The 17,902-nt window shown below is 43.0% G+C and overlaps 1 protein-coding gene across 1 annotated transcript in view; it reads left to right on the top strand.

Moving 5' to 3' along the window:
- The window catches only part of LOC310834806 (tetratricopeptide repeat protein 39A-like), a 501,953-nt gene that overhangs the window by 123,069 nt on the left and 360,982 nt on the right, over positions 1–17,902 (top strand). The window lies entirely within an intron of this gene.

Genomic DNA, 17,902 nt, shown 5'->3' with positions numbered 1-17,902 from the left:
GGAAGAAGATTGGAAGAAATTTAAAGACTATCTATAAAAACATTGCAAGATTAATGAATGCTAGAATGATGTTGGAATGATTTTATGTGATTTTAGCAGAAATGTTACAAAGATTTAGGAAAAATAGACTGTTAATTGGTGAAAGGAGAGAAAGTAAAGTTATACTAATTTTAAGATAAATTTACAGGACAAAAATTTGAAAAGAGGGAAAGGATTTGCTGAAATGGAAAATTGTCTCAGAATACAAAAAAGGGAGGTGTGAGGAGGTCAGGGAAATAAGTTAATAAAAGATCAGTAATGGGAAGATTTGTTGTATTTTTTATGGATTTTTCTTTTTTGCTTAATGGATTTCAATTCTCTGTTTTATGTTCTTTTTGATTTTTCCTTTTTTATTTTTTTCCCTTTCTTTTTCTTCTTTGTATTTCATTTTTTCTTGTTTAAAATGTTTTTTTTACTTTTTCTGTTGTATTTCCAAAAACTTTAATAAATATTTTATAAAATAATAATAATAATAATAATAATAATAATAATAATAATAATAATAATAATAATGTTTCAGATATTTGGCTAATATCGGGTCATATTTGTGCCAAACTACAAAATTGCATGATTTACTTTATTTGGAAAAAAGTAAATAGCAGGCATAAATAATCAAATCATAGAATTGTAGAGTTGGAAGGGATTCCAAGGGTTAAGTAGTCCAAAGTCCTGCAAAACAGAAATCTCTTTTTTTTTTTAAAATAATTTTTATTAAGGTTTTCCAAATTAAAACAAATTAAATCCAATTTATACACTTCTTCCAATAACCAGGACTTCCCCTCCCCCCCTCTTGTGTTCCAAATCTTCTAAATAAACAATTAAATTCAACAAGTTCTTATCCCCAAATTACACTCATCGTCAATAACCCAATTTTTTCAAATTCCCATCCCCTAAGATCTGTCTTCCCTTCCACGAGTTCCCCCCTTTCAGATATAGTGCAGATGAAAAAAAAATACAAAAAGAAAGAAAGAATAATTTTACAGCCTTTGGATTCCAAATTTCCCTCCCCTCTTTCCCTGTTGCGTTCCTTATATCCCTCCAATTCTAATATCTTCCTGGTGTTCCCACATTTCACTAAACCCATATCTCTCTGATTCTTTACCAGTCATTTTTAATCACAAGTGTCCAATCTTAGAAGGAGTCTATCTCAAAAAGGGGCTCATTTCTTCTATCCAGATTTTTGTATCCAGGAGTAAAAACTCCAATTTTATTTCCATAAGCTTGTCAAATCTGGATATCCCAAATGTCCCCACTTCCAGTTCTGTCCAGTTCTTGTTGTTTCCTTATTCTTGTCGGTCACTCTCCTCCTTTTTGTTTCCCTGTTCTCCCGCAGAAAGGTTCTTTTTCCAAAAGCTTCTAATTCCTCTGCAGAGGCTTGTTATTCAGGAGCAAAACATTACGTCATGTCCCTTTCATTTACCAACAGATAAATCCATTGTTTCTTGTAGTATGTAGACCTCTGTAGACAAAATAATGTTCCATTTCTGCAGTTTCCCAGGAGGTTGAAAGTTCTGTTCAACTGTTCAAGTTTCCTAGCAAAAACACATGCAATATCCCTCAGCTCCTCTAGATGGATTACAGTAACTGAGTTCCCTTCCAGATCACATCCACCAGTCCAAATAGCTTGTTAATCCTTATTTGAAACAATTTGTATCCAATTTATATCCAAATGTAACTGGCAAAGTCCTCAAAACACCGTCTCTATTTTGTTCTTCCGTTTTGACAGCTCTTTGACAGCTGTCAAAACCTCCATTACTCTTCTCCAGGTATTCTCGCAGATCGCTCCAGGGATTCCGGGGGGGGGGGGTTACTTTTTAATGCAAATTCTCCTTTTCTCCTCCAGCTCAAACTTATAATTTTCCCTCGCGAAGTTGTTAGTTCATCAAGATAGGGTTACACTCGATCTTAGTTGTCAAGTCCTTTGTTTTGTCTTTTCTACAATAAAGGGGGGGCTGACTTCCTTTTTCCACCTCCCCCGTTCGCATCAAATTTTAAAAATTTATCCCTCTTTTTAGTCCATAGTCCAATTACTCACGGGTTTTTCTTTTGGATCCAAATTTTCAATAGAAGAAGCTAGCGCTCTCCACCGAATGGCATGCGGCTTCGCTCGGGAAGCAGCGGACTCAAAGCACCACCCCCCCCCCAGGCGCCCGTTCCTTAGCCTTTAAAAAGGCTCTTTCGCGGGCCGGGGAGGGGCGCAAAGGTGCCAGCCGAGTCACCATGTCCATGGGGCTCCGTGCCCATGGCTTTTGAGGGTCCCCGCGTCGCCGGCGCGGTAGAACCCAACCCCTGCCGAGCCAGCTCCCTCCGGAGCACGGAGGGAGCCCGCCATTCGGCGATGGCGCCAACCCGGAAGTCTCTGCAAAACAGAAATCTCAACTAAAGCTTCCATGACCGATGGCCATCCAGCCGCTGCTTAAAAACCTCCAAGGAAGGAGAGTCACAACCTCCTGATGGATGGAGACAGTTCCACTCTCCAACAGCTTGTACCATCAGAAAGTTCTTCCTGATGTTTAGTCAGAATCTCCTTTCTTGTAACTTGAATCCATTGTTTCAAGTCCTAGCCGGCGCAGGAGAAAACAAGCTTGCTGCATCTCCCAGGTGACAGCCCTTTATATATTAAAAGATGGCTCTGATGTTTTTGATCTGTTTTATATTTGTTTTTTGGTTCTCTTTTGTAGGCTATCTTGGAAATCTAGATTAATAAAATTGTGTTGTTGTTTTAAAAAGATGGTTCTCATATCTCCTCTCAGTATCCTCTTTTCTAGGCTAAACAAACATGGGGTCCCCAGTTTGGATCAGAACCATGGCAAAAGAGGAGGGACTTTAACCCTTTGTCTCCACTCCAATCATGAGTGGAGCTGAGCAGCCAATTTACATATCAGTTGATCAAGGGCTTTTTTTCTGATTAAATACTTTAAAGCTGAGGTGGAAAACCTGTAGCCTTCCAGGTGTTATCATACTCCAGCTTCCATCAGCCCTAATCAACATTATCAGCAGTAAAACATGATGGGAATTGTGATCAAACAGTAGTTGGAGACAGGGCCAGCCCATTTATGAGGCAAGGTAAGGCAACCGCCTCAAGTGACAGGAACCACAGGAGCATCAGATCCTGATGAAGATCCTTAATCCCTCAGGTGCCAAAATATCTTGGGCCAGCCCTACCTGGAGGGCCACAGGCCCCTCACCCCTGATTTAAAGGTTAATCCTTGTGCATTGAAATGCACTCAGAAACAAATTGGCAGCACAGCAGAGATCTATTCCATTGCTTTGTCCCCCTGTGATTCCTCCACAGTCCTGTTGCCCAGTCTCCTGCTGCAGCCAGTTTAACAAGTTTAACACCACAGCAGTAAGGTTGGCAGGTCTCAAGATTTTAACACTCTTGTCAGAGCCTCTGTCAGAAGACTCATCATCTCAGGGTGAGGAGCCAGAATAAATAGAGATGGACAGGCTATTTATTGCTTGCCTTTAGAGCAGCCTCCCCCAACATGGTGCCCCCAAAAGCCTTTGCTGGCTGTGGCCGATGGAAGTTATCCAAAGTCCCTGGAGAGACCAGGCCGGAGAGGCAGCTTTAGAGTTCTCCCTCTGCCATCTGCATCAGGCTGCACCCTGAGGCACCACACACAGGCAAGCGTGGCCCCTTAACCCAGCAGGTCTCAATGTACCACACGAACCTTTAGGCTCCATTGCTAAGAGAAATGTAGGCAGAAGGAACTGCTTAGTAGAGGAAAGGCCTGAGTGGTATAACAACTACTTCTCTTGTACCAAGGGTGCGGGTGGCGCAGTGGTCCAAACCACTGAGCCCCTTGGGCTTGCCGATTGGAAGGTTGGCAGTTGAAGTCCATGTGACGGGGTGAGCTCACAGCTCCTGCCAAGCTAGCAGTTCGAAAGAACACCAGCGCAAGTAGATAAATAGGTACCACTGCGGTGGGAAGGTAAATGGAGTTTCCATGTGCTCTGGCACTCGTCACGGTGTCCCGTTACACCAAAAGCGGTTTAATCATGTTGGTCACCTGACCCGGAAAGCTGTCTGCGGACAAATGCCGGCTCCCTCAGCCTGAAAGCGAGATGAGTGCCGCACCCCATTGTCAAGTTTTATTGGACTTAACCATCGGGAGGTCCTTTACATTTACCTTACCATTACTTTTCTTGTTGCTCTTTCAAAGCTAGTTTATTCACATGACCAGTAAGACATTACTGAGCTTGCATCAAGAAGCTGAGCTGAGTAGCTATACAGGGCCTACAATACAGGATGCTTAAAAAAAAAAAAAAGGACTTCAAGGCTTACATGTGAGAGAAGAAAGCAAAGGGGCACATATCAGGGCCAGCTCAAGACATTTTGCTGCCCGAGGCAAGGATACGATGGCACCCTCCCCCAAGAGAGATACAGAAACCAATAGGACTGGAAACTTAAGTCCAGTACTGGTGAAAGGACCATTTCCTTCATTACACTTGAGGGCAGCAGGCTAGCATAGTGGGTTCTGAGCAGATCATGTGGCACTCACAGCTCTGTCCTCTCCCTGCACTTCAGCATCTGCTGCCTGAGGCAGCTGCCTCACTCTGCCTCATCGCAGAGCCGGCCCTGGCACATATGCAGTAGGTAAGTCCCCATTGAGGAGTCTAGACCATCTGCTTTTCAAACCAAACCAGATAAAACCTTTACAAATGTGAGTGGTAGAACGAGAGCAGAGGAAACATGTATCTAAAATTGGTCTACTACCTCTATTTTAATCAAGTAGCATGAAATATTTGGATAAAGAAGTGGGCTGCATATTTAGTAAATTTACAGGAGAAACGGAATTGTGAAGAGCTGCATAAACTTTAGAACATGTGTCCTTCAGGTGTTATTGGACCCCAACTCCCATAATCCCCAGCTAGCATGGCCAAAGATCAGGGATGGTAGGAGGAAAAATCTAGGAATTTCTGGAGGACTACAGGCCAGCCATCCCTGCTCTACAAGATAGCTGAATTTTTTTATTAAAAAAATCTTAATTAAACTGGGCAGTAAACAATTGAATGGACTTTCACAAGTAAAATATGAAATGTTTTTCCTAGCAATGAAAAACCAAATGCAAAAGTGCCATGCAGTTAACAATTTGTAGCTTGTTATTTCTTAACGTATTTTCATACTCAGATGGGAGTGACTCATCAGCCTGCATTCTTAAACTGTAATGCGAGAAAAGTCTGTTCTGCCTGCCACAGAAGTATAGATCAGAGGCCAAGACCTGCTTTTCTGCCAGGTTGGGTATGATCTCAGGAATGCCAGACATTGTGTTTGCTTTTTTGGTGACCCTGTTCATAGAAAACTGCCCTGGGCATGGGATATGATAGGAGACCATCTTATCTCTGCACGAAGAATGGTTGAAACTGGTTCTATGGTCCAAGGATGCAATTGCCACATGCAGTTGGTGCTGCCACAGTCACTGACCCCGTTCTCAGACGGAAGTAGAAGGCAATGTGTCCTGCCCAAGGCAACATTGGAAGTCCGTGGCAGAGCCAGGAATTGCATCCAGATTTCCCAGTTCTGCAGTACAATCTTCCGGAGGCGGCGCGAACGGTAATGGCTGCCCTTTCCTAACTGGGAGAGGGAAGCTCCGCTGGAAAAGGGTCGTCCGCTACGGCGAAGCGGAGACCCATTCTGGAAAAACCGCAGGCAGTGGAAGCCTGCGGTCTCGGGACCCGGTGGGCGCCAGGAGCAACCCCCGAAACGTTGAGGGAACCCCGTAAGGGGCTCCGGATCGCAGAGGGGGCAGCGGCGCTGTGGGTCTATGCGCATTCAGCGGAGCGAAGCCGCGCTGCCGTTGCCGGTGAGCGCCGACCTTTCTTCCTGCAACACAAGATCCTAAAATGCAACAACCCGTGAGTAACTGAGGACTTAATTAAATTTTGGGACTAAAAATATTGAAAATAAGCTGAAAGCGGAGAGACGAGGAAAAGGAAGTCCGTCTTCCGCAGCCATTGACCTTTAAAGCAAAGAGCAGGAGGAGTGGAGGCATAGAGAGAACTTTTGACAGCTCAGATTGAGCACCAGCAGAAATTACTTTCAATCCCTTTAAAGACTGTAAGCAACTGAATTTTGGACTTTGATCAGGACTTATATATTCTCTTCTTTGTGGATTACAATTTTATTTAAGAAGCCCAGGTGTCAGAACTGCCTGAGCAGTAGAACTGTCAGACTGCAAATTTGGATACATTGTACTTAAACTTTGAGACAGTCTGAGGGAGTTCAGAATGGTTACGTTCTTGCATTATGGAATTCCAGTAAGCACAACTTGAAATATTGTGGCAAACCTAAAACCAACTCTGCTAAAACTACTTTTGTGAAGATCCCTAAGTACTGGTTCAGATTTCGTATGATTGGAATGGACTCTTCTTCTTAGGACATTTTATGCTCCCCCTAGAGGATTGAGGATTTATAACAAAAACATTGTTTTACTTTCTATTTCCCGGCCCTCTGTTTGACTGTTACCATCTGGGCCGTAGCTTTCTCATGGGAACAACTCAGCTTGACCTTGACTGCTAGATAACTTTGGAATGAGTGGCGCAAAAAGAAAGGGATTAAGAACTAGACAAACAACTCTGACAACCTTAACTGCAGCCTCACAAACACGTAGATCATCTGTGCCTACTCTGCCCTCGGAGGAAAAAGCTACCTCCCTGTCACAGGCAGGGGAGGGAGAAACTGAGGAATTACAACTAGAAGAGATGGCTTCAGGAGGATCTGGTTCTGTACTAGAGAGAATTCTTGAGAAATTGGAATCTTTGGACAGGAAAGTTGACCAACAAACTGCGAAAATTGACCTTAATACAGAAACTTTAAACAAATTATCTGGGCAAGTTGCACAGAATGCACAAGCAATCGGACAACTGAAGGAGGCTGCAGGTGAAAATCAGAAACTGGCCGAAGAGACCAGCCAAAGAGTGGGAGAGTTGGAAAAAGAAGTAAGGCCGCTCAGCAAGCAGGTTGGGGAACACCAGACCTACCTCTCTATGTTGGAACTTCGGAACAGGGAGACTAATTTAAGGATAAGATCGATACCAGAAGTGGAAGAAGGTAACCTAGCTGAGTTTTTGACCAAAGAATTCTCCAAGTTCTGGGGTCTAGAGGAGGAAGACTTTAAAATTGTGTCAGCCTTCAGACTTGGAAGACTTACAAAGAGAGAAAAGCCCAGAGACTGTTTGATTACGTTGAGATCAAAGGAGGAAAGGGACAAGATTTTGGGCCTGCACTACGGAAGATCTCTGGACATTTCGGACAAAAGAATTGAGATTTTTAAGGACATTCCTAAACAGCTGTTGGATCTCAGATCTGAATATTTGGACTTAGTAAAACTGTTGAGAAGCAACTCAATCATCTTTAGGTGGGATTTTCCCCAAGGATTATCCTTTACCTTTAGAGGGAAGAAGATTAAAATTAGAACTTTGGAAGATAGGGATAAGTTTTTGACTGCCTACGGAGAGGACCTTCACAAAGGACTTGAACTACCCTCAGGGCCTGAACCACCACAGGTACCTGTACCTCAGAACCCTGAAGACTCACAGAACAAAACACCATCCCAAGGAAACTAAACAGATCTATCCAGGATGTCTCTGCAACTTTTAAGCTGGAACATAAATGGCTGTAACAGCCCGGAAAAAAGGAAGAAAATCTTTCACATATTAAAGAAGGAGCAACTAGACATCACTTGTCTACAAGAAACACATGTGACTAGGCTCCACAGAAAAATATTGGTAAATAAAAGGTTAGGCCAAGAATTTATATCTTCGGATTCAGTTAAGAAGAGAGGAGTGGTGATATATGCAAAGGAGAGCCTCTCACCAAAATTTCTATTTAAAGATGAACATGGAAGAATTTTGGCAATTGAAATACAGCACCAAGGAGAGAAAATTTTGATATTAGGAATCTACGCTCCAAATGAAGGGAAATCAGAATTCTACAAGAAGTTGCATGAGATTATGCTGGATTATCTGGACTATGATAACATCATCATGATGGGAGATATGAATGGGATCGTTTCAACGAATATGGATAGGTCACAAAGCCAAAAGGTTACTAAAGATGGCAGACTACCAAAGACATTTTTCGAAATGACAGACAATATGGACTGGATTGATATATGGAGGACAAAGAACCCCTTGGGGAAAGAAGGAACATTTTTCTCTGAAGCCCAACTGACTTGGACAAGAATTGACCAAATATGGATTTCTAGAGGTCTGGCTCCTAAGGTGAAGAAAGTGGAAATCTGCCCAAAGACCTGCTCGGATCATAATGCGTTGAAAATGGACATGACATTATTACCAACCGGCTCCTTTAGATGGAAGATGAATGACAACTTGTTTAGAGATCAGGAGATTATTAAGAAGGCCAAAAAAACAATAAAGGACTACTTTGAGATAAATTTGAACACTGCTGTGGAAAAAAGAACAATCTGGGACGCAAGCAAAGCTGTGATGAGAGGGTTCTTGATACAACAGAACGCCATAAAGAAAAGACTACAAAATGAGAAAAAGGATAAGATTTTGGGGAAAATTAAAGAGTTAGAGAAGAAACTAAGAGTAAACCCGAAGTCACAGCCGATCTTGAGAGAAATTAAACTTCATCAGGCACAATATTCCAAACTGATAAATCAGGAAATAGAATGGAAGATTAAATTAATGAAACAAAAAACATTTGAATCGGCTAACAAATGTGGGAAACTGCTGGCTTGGCAGTTGAAGAAGAGACAAAAGTTGAACATAGTAACAAATTTGGAAATAGAAGGAAGATATATTCAGAACCCGGTGGAAATTAGAAAATGTTTCCAGAAATATTTTAAGAAATTATACACTCAAGGGCCACAAAATGAGGAAGAGATTGCAAAATTTTTGGAGAAAAATGGACTTAAAAAACTATCACAAGAAAATAGATCTCTCCTGAATAGTAAAATAACACGTTTAGAGATAGAACATGCCATTCAGAATATGAAGCTGGGCAAGTCTCCAGGGCCAGATGGCTTGACCTCCAAGTATTATAAGACATTAAGTGACTTTTTGATTCAACCACTGATGGAGGTCAGCAATGAAATTATGGAGGGAAAGAAGGCGCCTGAATCGTGGAAGGAAGCTTTCATCACATTGATACCAAAATCAGAAACTGAAAAGACACAACTTAAGAACTACCGTCCCATCTCCCTTTTAAATGTGGATTATAAAATATTTGCTGACGTTTTGGCAGGAAGACTCAAAAGAGTTTTAAATGAGATAATTCATAAAGACCAGGCAGGCTTTCTCCCAGGAAGACACTTGTTTGCTAATACAAGGAACATTATTGACATTTTGGAACTTTTGCAAACAAATATTAACACTAAAGCAGCTTTAATTTTTATAGACGCGGAGAAGGCCTTCGATAACATCTCTTGGAAATTTATGAAGGGGAACTTAAAAGAAATGGGAGTGGGGCGGGGTTTTGAAAATGGGATTGACGCCATTTACTCAGAACAAAAGGCAAAACTGATAGTCAACAATGTGGTTACAGAAGAGTTTAAGATTGAAAAAGGGACACGACAGGGCTGCCCGATTTCCCCCTTGCTGTTTATTTCTGTCCTGGAGGTGCTCTTGAACTTGATTAGAGGGGACCGGTTGGTGCAAGGGATTCAGATCGGAGCGAAACAATATAAACTTAAAGCTTTTGCAGATGACCTTGTTTTGACATTGCAAGAGCCAGAATCTAGCACAAAAAGAGTGTTACAATTGATTCAGGACTTTGGTCGGGTAGCGGGCTTTAAACTAAATAAACAGAAAACTAAGGTGTTGGGAAAAAACTTGACAGATGCAGAGTCAGAACGGTTTCAGAGAGAAACAGAACTAACTGTGGTTAAAAAAGTAAAGTACCTAGGGGTAAACATAACAGCAAAAAATCTGAGTCTATTTAAGGACAATTATGAAAAATGTTGGTCTGAAATTAAGAGAGACTTGGACAGTTGGTCAAAATTGAAGCTTTCTTTGTTAGGCCGAATTGCTGCTATTAAGATGAATGTATTGCCTAAGATGTTGTTTTTGTTTCAAACATTGCAAATTGTGGACAAGACGGAGTGTTTCAGGAAGTGGCAGAGAGATATTTCTAAATTTGTCTGGCAGGGCAAAAAGCCCAGAATTAAGTTTAAGATATTAACTGATGCGAAAGAAAGAGGGGGCTTTGCCCTGCCAGACCTAAGGTTGTACTATGAAGCCGCAGCTTTCTGCTGGCTAAAAGACTGGCTACTTCTAGAGGACACCGATGTGTTAGATTTAGAAGGTTTTAACAATGCATTTGGTTGGCATGCATACTTATGGTATGACAAAGTTAAGATCAATAAGGCCTTTAAGAACCATATTGTCAGGAAAGCAGTGTTTAATGTCTGGACAAAATACAAAGACCTATTGGAAAATAAAACTCCAAGATGGCTATCACCTCTGGAGGCTAAGGCCCGAAAAAGACCCAATATGGAGGCCAAATGGCCGAAATATTGGGAAATAATAGAGAAAGAGGGCAATAATTGGAAATTACAGAGTTTGGAAAAAATGAAAGACAAAGTGCGAGACTGGTTACATTACGCTCAGATTCAAGAAATTTTTAAAAAGGATAAAAAGTTAGGATTCCAGGTGGAGAAATCGAAGTTGGAAACAGAATTGTTAGAACCTAAGACTAAAGTACTCTCAAGAATGTATAACTTGCTGTTGAAATGGAATACACAAGATGAAATGGTTAAGTCGGCCATGATAAAGTGGGCACAGGATATTGGGCATAATATTATGTTTGAGGATTGGGAAAGGTTGTGGACCACGGGGATGAACTTCACGGCATGTAATGCTCTGAAGGAAAATGTAATGAAAATGATATATAGGTGGTACATGACCCCAGTTAAACTTGCCAAAATATGCCATGTGCCAGACAATAAATGTTGGAAATGTAAGGAAAATGAAGGAACATTCTTTCACCTCTGGTGGACTTGTCCCAGGGTGAAGGTCTTCTGGGAAATGATATATAATGAGCTGAAAAAGGTATTTAAGTATACCTTCCTTAAGAAACCAGAGGCCTTCCTCCTGGGCATTGTCGGCCAGATGGTGCCAAAGAAGGATCGAACATTCTTTTTGTACGCAACAGCAGCAGCAAGGATACTTATCGCCAAGAAGTGGAAAACTCAAGATCTACCCACTTTGGAAGAATGGCAGATGCAGCTGATGGACTATATGCAACTGGCTGAGATGACTGGCAGAATTCGAGACCTGGGAGAAGAGAGGGTTGAAGAAGATTGGAGGAAATTTAAGACTTATTTACAAAAATATTGTGATTTGGTGGAAGTTAAGTAGGATGTTTGATCATAAATAATTGGCCACCACAAAATCGGATCGGAATGGGATGTAAAGTGAGATTAAGAGAAATTAACTTGCAGAGGATTATATTTAAATAAGTGGTTATAAAATTTGCAAATTAGATTATAAATTGCATGGAAAAAAAAATTTATGATGATGAAAATGGTAGCGGGAGATGTGAGGAAGTCCAAAGAAGTTATGAAACTCTGTTAAAAGTAAGGTTGTTTATTGTTTTTGTACTTTATTCTGTAAAAACCCCTAATAAAAATTATATTAAAAAAAAAAAAAAAAACAATTTGTAGCTTGTTATTTCTTAACGTATTTTCATACTCAGATGGGAGTGACTCATCAGCCTGCATTCTTAAACTGTAATGCGAGAAAAGTCTGTTCTGCCTGCCACAGAAGTATAGATCAGAGGCCAAGACCTGCTTTTCTGCCAGGTTGGGTATGATCTCAGGAATGCCAGACATTGTGTTTGCTTTTTTGGTGACCCTGTTCATAGAAAACTGCCCTGGGCATGGGATATGATAGGAGACCATCTTATCTCTGCACGAAGAATGGTTGAAACTGGTTCTATGGTCCAAGGATGCAATTGCCACATGCAGTTGGTGCTGCCACAGTCACTGACCCCGTTCTCAGACGGAAGTAGAAGGCAATGTGTCCTGCCCAAGGCAACATTGGAAGTCCGTGGCAGAGCCAGGAATTGCATCCAGATTTCCCAGTTCTGCAGTACAATCTTACAGTGGGGGGGGGGGAGTATTTGATCCCCTGCTAAATTTGCCCATTTGCCCTCTGACGAAGAAACGACTTTTCTGTCAGACAATCTCTGACTTTTGTCTTCTGGGTTTCTGGGGTTTCCCCCCGTTGTCATTCTGTCTCTCACGGCTACAATAAACCTACCATTAAAATTATGGACTGGTCATTTCTTCGTCTGGGGGCAAATGGGCAAATTTAGCAGAGGATCAAATACTCTCCCCCCCCCCACTCACTGTACTATTCTCCCATGTAAACAATGGAAATCCACTGAATCGTTTGATTGGCCTTCTCTGTGCGGACCGAGTTGGACACAAATGCCTGGATCAGTCCCTACCGAGTGTTTATCCTTCATTAGCTAGTTCTTCAGAAGGAAGACTAAGGAGGAGCACTACTGCTTACATGCTGCAGAAAAACCTCTTAACGCTTTTAATTGCCTCTGCAAATCCTGAGCGGATGGCATCCAAAATGCCCTGAAATGCTTTTCTATTCAGCGGTGGGGGGATTGAGGGCGGATGCAAAAGGGAATATTTCCCCAACCTGCGCAGACGCTGCAGATTTCTTGCCTCGGAGCCCAGTGTGGTTGGAATGATATTTTCGCTCATGAGCGTGTGTGTGTGTGTGTTTTAATTCATTTCCCAAAGAAGATGTAATGTCTTCACAGAGCACTTGACTCCTACATCTGTGTCTGCAATATGGCGTCCTGGCACATCTGTTGGAGCTGAGGCTTGTACTACAAATACAGCCGGCTCCGGCCATCTGGAGTGTGGTTTCCTCCCCCCTCACACACACACACACACACCTCCTCTTCTTGCCCGGTGGGTCTCAGGGAGAAGAGATAGATCCATCCCAGGGATAACTGGAGGCATATGGATGTTACTTAAGATGAGCGCCTGGCGCCAGCAGCCACGGCTCTCGCAAGAAGCTTTCGGCAGGTTGGTTGCGTCTATGCCCAGCAGAGCCCTTGCACAAAACACAGCAAACACATGTGCCTGCATGAAAGCACATGGACTTAGATGGCAGGCTTACAGCCATATGCATGTGAGCCATCTGAAATTGTGAGTGCACCTGCGTGCAGGGACAGACGTTGCCTCAGTAAGCCAATTCACTTTTTAAGTTGTCTGCCACAGTATACTGGGTCGTCTCTCTGCCCCAGATTCACATTGCTGCTCTCCTGGAGCACCCTTAATTGTACATGCAATTAAAACTAACACATCATGTAGCAGAATGTGTGGTGATGTTAAGGAAGGTAGGAGAGGCTAACTTGTTTTGATATTATCCCTCCTCACTCATGCTAGTGAGAAAACAGCAGAGCACATTCCCTTTGCTACTTATTGGAAGCAAGTTGGTGATTCATTAGAATCCTTTAATTAAGCAATCCAGTCTGGCTTTTCCAGTCTAGATTGTTCCTGGTAAGTTTCCCCTTTATTTCCCTCTTAAAATAATAATAAGACAACACGGTCTTATTTAAAAGTAAGAAGCAAGTTTTACTTACATTCAGTTCACAGCGATAATCTGAAGGCAGGCTTTATCTTGTGTTTACAGTGAAGCGAAGTCTGAGCTACATCCCAGACTTTCTGCTTGTGGTCTCCACCCTATGTGAAGGTTAACCCATGCGCTGGCTAAGAGCCAGGAGAGCGAGAGTCCAAGAGTGAGAGTAAGAAAGTAAGAGTCCAAGAGAGAGGTGGTTGCGTGGCCAACCCTTTTATCTGGTCAGCTAGGGTCACGGACATCTACCTGGTCACACACTCAGGGGGAGGAAGCTCCAGAGCAGGTATGACAGGAAGTCCTCCCTGTCTGGAGCCACATTCCCCTGTGTGTCCATTCTAGGCAACAGGAAAATGTTGTACAGTCATACCTTGGGTTACAGACACTTCAGGTTGTGCATTTTTTCGGCGCTCGCACATGCGCAGAAACACTACATTGCGCTTTGCGCATGCACAGAAGCGCCGAATCGCGACCTGCACATGTGCAGACATGGCGCTGCGGGTTGCAAAACTGCCTCCCATACAGATCACGTTTGCAACCCGAGCGTCCACTGTACTAGTAATAATACATCCCACAGAATGAAGATTTGCATACAATGAGGGGCTGCATACACATAATTAAAAGGCCTCACATATATACACATGTAGATCCCACCTGCTGGGATAGTTCAGTTGGTAGAGCATGAAACTCTTAATCTCAGGGTTGTGGGTTTGAGCCCCGTGTTGGGCAAAAGATTCCTGCATGGCAGGGGGTTGGTCTAGATGACCCTCAGGGTCCCCTTCAAACTCTACAAGTCTTTGAATACATTCACATCTCTACAGGTCTCATATTGGGGCTGCAGGCAGCATAGGAGGACTCAAGTACCTTAGTCACTGCACGAACATGGTGGCTTGTCAGATGGGCACTGCTGCCTTAGTCTCCACAGTACTTCCACTTCACCCTCTGCTGAGGGTGCTATATAGCAGCTACCTGCTCAGCAAGGGTGACATGACACAAGGAGGCCAATTGGACCTGGACTTTCAAAAGCTTCTGACTCTGGCCTAACTTCTTTGAGTGAATTGTCTGTCAGATCTTCCTTGTAACTGATGCCAGGTGGGTGGGGACTGTTTAATTGGCTCCCCAACATTGTTGGCCTCCCTCCCCAAGCAGGCTTACCATCAGTGGACAGCAGCAGCTTGTCACCGTCTAGAGGGCCAAAAAACTCCTATAACTGCTTTTGCGTTTTGCTTTTTTAGCCTGGGGTTATTGCCTATCTACTCATCATAGGCTAAACCTAAGAGGCAGTGCTAAGCCATGAAGGTGATTAAAAGTTTGGCACCATGGCAGGTGATGCTATGGAAGAAGCCATGTGTGTGTTGTGGTGCAGATCAAGGAAGAATGTGAGGCAAGACATTTGCCTTACCTTAGGTAGGACTTGTTTGAACTCCCTTTGACCAGAGATGGAACATATTCTTCTCTCATATTGTTCACAGGTTGTCCTGTTCTCTCAGAGAGAGGTTTTGCCCCATTGCAACAGATGTTGCAACAGATCCCTTCCAGGTTACATGCAGCTTTGAAACTTGTTGCCATCCTAAGCAATTGCCTAGGTTGCTCTTCCACTCAGGCTGGATCCCACAGCTGACGCGATGGGGTTGGCGCACGTTTCCGAGCACAATTCAAAGTGTTGGTGCTGACCTTTAAAGCCCTAAATGGCCTCGGTCCTGTATACCTGAAGGAGTGTCTCCACCTCCATCATTCAGCCTGGACACTGAGGTCCAGCGCTGAGGGCTTTCTGGCGGTTCCCTCGCTGTGAGAAGCCAAGTTACAGGGAACCAGGCAGAGGGCCTTCTTGGTAGTGGCGCCCTCCCTGTGGAACGCCCTCCCAACAGATGTCAAAGAGAAAAATCATTACCAAACTTTTAGAAGACATCTAAAGGCAGCCCTGTTTAGCTTTTAATGTTTAATAGGTTATTGTATTTTAGTATTTTGTTGGAAGCCGCTCAGAGTGGCTGGGGGGACCCAGCCAGATGGGCGCGATATAAATAAATTATTATTATTATTATTATTATTATTATTATTATTATTATTATTATCATCATCTTGGTGTTTGAGGTGGAAAAATCAAGATGTCACTCACCCTTCCATGAAGGTGTTGGGAAGCATTCCTGTGGAGCAGTGAAAGAGCTGTGATCTTGAGTGACTTAATAATTCCTACAGGTCAAGGATGGGGAACATGTGGACCTCTGTATATTGCTGGACTAAAACTGCCATCACCTCTGGCCATTAGCCATACTGACTGTGGCCTGTGGGAACAGGAATCCAACAACATTGGATGGTGACATAGTTCCTATCTTTGCTATAGGGTTTGCAAAGAACAACTTGCTATAGGGTTTGCAAAGAACAACTGATCATGCCACTTGGGTGAAGAAGAAGAAGAGTTTGGATTTGATATCCTGCTTTAACACTACCCTAAGGAGTCTCAAAGCGGCTAACAATCTCCTTTCCCTTCCTCCCCCACAACAATCAATCTGTGAAGTGAGTGAGACTGAGAGACTTCAGAGAAGTGTGACCAGCCCAAGGTCACCCAGCAGCATAGCTGTCAACGTTTCCCTTTTTTAAGGGGAAATTCCCTTATTCCGAATAGGATTCCTTGCAAGAAAAGGGAAAAGCTGACAGCTATGCCCAGCAGCTGCATGTGGAGGAGCGGGGACGTGAACCTGGTTCACCGGATTACGAGTCCACCGCTCTTAACCACTACACCACACTGGTGAGATTTGTCTGTCTTTTATTCTGCCACCTTTAAAGGCCCCAAAATCCATATGACTTTGCTTTGTGATACTGTTGTCTTTGTGATGCAGAAATGGCACCTCTAACATAGGTATTGCCTCCAATACTGTACTTATGGTGTTTTCACTGCTCCTTATGCACAGAGATCAGGCAGAGCATCTGGAATATGTAACTTGCAACTCGTAATTCAAGGAAGCTCACACAAAGAGCCGAGCAGATGAGATATGGGAGATCCATTATTAGATTTCCTGACACCTTTTTCTAAGCTTAAAAGCAGCTTGATGGGAATGGAACCACAGCACAGGGTGCCGTTTCCCCAATACTGTATAAACCCCTCCACCTGACATATAGTTGCCTATATAAAGCAGTTCCTGTACCTGCTGTAGTGTCTAATGGTGTAAGAAACCATTAAGTTCTGCTCTGTCACTCTTGGCTCTTCCAAGAGTGATGGAAGCATGAACATTGTACTTTGTGTGTCTACACACACACACACACACACACACACACACACACACACACACACGATGGATAGATCAATATCATACATGTATGCAGTGCCATTAATGTGTATCAGGAACAGCTAATCTGGTGTCATCCAGACATTATTAGGCTACATCTCCCATCATTCCTAACCATTGGTCATGCTGGTCATTGCTGATGTGTGTCCAGCAACATTTGGGGGATCACCATTTTGGCTACCCCTGATGTGACTTGGTAAAAAAAAATTCAAACCATTCAAACAAATACTGACTCTTGCCCGACAAGGGACTTAAAAACTTATTCTGAACAACGAGAGAAACAACTCAAGAATAAAGTGGGAGAGGCAAGGTTTAGCAAAGGATAAATTTGAGCAAATGCAGTTGTAAGATTTTAAGAAGTTAGGCTTTGTTTCAGCCAGGGGTGAGAACTAAGGCTGTAATTAGATATTACAGCACATGTGAGCCTTCCACCAAGAGCAACAGCACCACTTCTCCTCTTTCTTTCCTAATGTCTAGTAATAAAATAATAAAGTGACATGATGAAATTATATTACGAGTTCCACTGCTCCCTTCCAGCTCACTGGCCCATTAGAGGGGCGCTGGACAGGGAAATGGGCAGTGTCATGACATCACATCACATATTTTGGGGAGCGGGGGAGAGGATGCAATGCTACTGGTTATAGTGGCACCAGTGTGTGTGTGCCATAATGTCTGCTTTTGGGCTCGGGATTACGCCATACATGATCATCTGGGATAGCTCTGTCAGTAGAGCATGAGACTCTTAAACTCGGGGTTTTGGGATTGTGGGTTGAAGCCCACGATGGGCAAAATAGACCCCTGTGGTCCCTTCCAACTCTACAGTTCTATGATTCTGTGCTGCAAAAAGGTTTTGACATAGGACCCCCCCAGGGGTGAGACAGAGCAGTGGAACCTGAAGCAAGATCCGCAAAGCAGTTGTGTTCTAGGAATGAAATAGCCAGCATTTGCTTCTGCTGTAAAAAAATGTGGGAATGTTCAGGGTGGCAGGAGAGGATATATTGTTTATT

The sequence above is a fragment of the Podarcis gaigeae genome, assembly GCF_964106915.1.
Source record: "Podarcis gaigeae genome assembly, chromosome: 17".
Taxonomy (NCBI): Eukaryota; Metazoa; Chordata; class Lepidosauria; order Squamata; family Lacertidae; genus Podarcis; species Podarcis gaigeae.
The sequence above is the reverse complement of the archived record's forward strand: the minus strand, read 5'-3'. Positions and strand labels throughout refer to the sequence as shown.